The 2417-nt window shown below is 42.5% G+C and overlaps 1 pseudogene; it reads left to right on the forward strand.

Annotated features, from left to right (window-relative positions):
- The first annotated feature begins 452 nt into the window (after nt 1-452).
- On the forward strand, nt 453-2217 carry LOC141553337 (sodium-coupled monocarboxylate transporter 1 pseudogene; annotated as a pseudogene).
- The last annotated feature ends 200 nt before the right edge of the window (nt 2218-2417 follow it).

The raw sequence follows: 2417 nt of genomic DNA on the forward strand, positions 1-2417 counted from the left end.
TTGTCCCTTTTGCTGTTGGCACTGAAAAAGTGAATCCTGAAAAGGTATCTACCACCACGTGGATAAAAGACAGACAACCAATGAATGTTCTCCATGATGGATCTTCTCCATCATTCATGTCCTCACACCTCATTCTAACTCCAGGCAGTTTTCTTGGAGGACGTCTCCTCTCTGAGATTCTGCTGGAGCCTCTGAGAGGCTCTCTCCACCCAGCCAAGCAGAGCCCACTCCATCCCACATCTGCACTGGGGCCTCAGGGGAAGCAGAAGCTCAGTGCTTCTGCAGTCCAGGCCATACTTGGAGAGACCAGGCTGACGGAGGCCTGCAAATGGGAGGTGAGGATGCCAGCCCTCCTTGGAACAAACAGCTGCAGTCCCCCAAGACAAGGGTGCTCTGAGCAGGCAGCTCCCCTCCACATTCTTTGGAGAGCAGAAAATTTGCACCTCTCAACCATGGTCACACAGCCGAAAGCCAGGACCTTTGATGTGTGGGACTACTTGGTGTTCGCCTTGATATTGCTCATCTCCACAGCCATAGCGTTTATTATGCCTTCTTCAAGAAAAAGCAGCAGACCCAGAAAGAATTTTTGTTAGGTGGGCAGAAAATGACAGCGCTGCCCATGGCGCTGTCCCTCACATCGACTTTCATGTCTGCCATTACTATCCTGGGTATCCCTGTCGAGATCTATCGCTTCGGGGCTATAGTCACCATGTATGGCTTCCCCTACATCGTTATGGTGCTTGTCATGTCAGAAATCTTTATTCCAGTCTTTTATGAACTGGGGATTACCAGCACTTACAAGTATCTAGAGTTTTGTTTTAACAAATGCATTTGCCTCTATGGAACGTTTCTGTTCATCCTTTAAATGGTTTTGTACATTGGAGTTGTCATTTATGCACCAGCTCTTGCTATGAATGAAGCCACAGGACTCAATTTGTGTGACATAATTCTTGGCACAGGAGTGATCTGCATCTTCTACAGCTTAATGGGTGGGTTCAAAGTTGCTGTATGGAACATGTTTTCTAAGCTGGGATCAAGGTTGCTGGAATGTTTGCCATGATCATACAGGGTACTGTGGTTGAAAGTGGAATCAGCAAGGTCCTAAACAATTCCTATGGAGGAAGATTAAATTTCTGGGACTTCAATCCCAATCCACTTCGAAGGTATACCTTCTGGACCATTATCATTGGTGGTACTATCACCTGGCTCAGTATCTTTGGTATTAATCCACCTCAAGTTCAGAGGTACAACTCTTGCAAAAGCAGATTCCATGCAAAAATGTCCCTTTATTTAAATCTTATAGGATGCTGGGGAGTTCTTGGCTATACAACATTGTGTGGTCTTATCCTTTATTCAAGATATCATGACTGTGATCTTTGGACTGCAAAGAAAGTGTCAGCACCAGACCAGCTCATACCCTATTTGGTATTGGACATTCTATGAGATTTGTTGTGATATATATATATATCACAACATTGAGCACCATGTCTGCCAGTGTCAATGCTTTAGCTGCAGTAACAATTTCAGATATCATCAAACCTTTCTTCCCATCACTCTCGGAAAAGACCACGTTTTAGCTTTCTAAAGGGGCAAGTTTGTTTTATGGACTTCTGTGCATTGTAATGGCAGCTTTGGCATCTCTTTGGGGAGCATTGTTACAGGTAGCAGTTACTATCTTTGGTGTGATTGTTGGACCCCTTTTGGCCGTGTTTTCTTTGGGCATCTTGGTCCCTTTTGCCAACTCAATAAGGGTATTTGTAGGGCATATTTCTGGATTTATTGCTTCCCTCTGGGTTGGAATCAGAGCTCATCTATAGCCCCCACTTCCAGAGCACAATTTACCTTTGAAACTTGTTACTGATAGCTGTGACATGCAGAACTTGAACACAACAGTAGGAGCTCCATTGTCTCCAAATGCTTTTGAAATTCAAAATATTGAAAGAACTCCCCTAATGGATAACTGGTATTCCTTATCATATCTGTACTACAGCCCCATTGGAGTGCTTGTCACTATAATTGTGGCAGTAATTGCTAGTCTTCTAATAGGGAGAAGAAAACAGGGCATAGATAAGAAATTGCTACTAACCAAATAAGATTTTTATCCAACTTTGATTTTTTTTAAAGAAGGAGAACCAAGCTGTAAACCAGCCGCTTTGTGTGGTACAAGATACTGGAACTAAAAGGGATCGACCAAGTAATGAATTAACACATCTTTAAGGATCAACTGCAGTAAGCTATTCCTGTTAGTCTGAATCTGTGAAATGGTCACATTTGAATCATCATTTCAGAGTTCCAATGTACTGGCACCAATAAAACCAATATTTTATATATAATAAATTTGAATAAATAAACTATCACTCACTCTGTCATAACAAATAGTGCTGATATAAACAGCTCAGATACAACCTCTCCTGATG

Source organism: Sminthopsis crassicaudata, chromosome 2 (genome assembly GCF_048593235.1).
Source record: "Sminthopsis crassicaudata isolate SCR6 chromosome 2, ASM4859323v1, whole genome shotgun sequence".
NCBI classification, from domain to species: domain Eukaryota; kingdom Metazoa; phylum Chordata; class Mammalia; order Dasyuromorphia; family Dasyuridae; genus Sminthopsis; species Sminthopsis crassicaudata.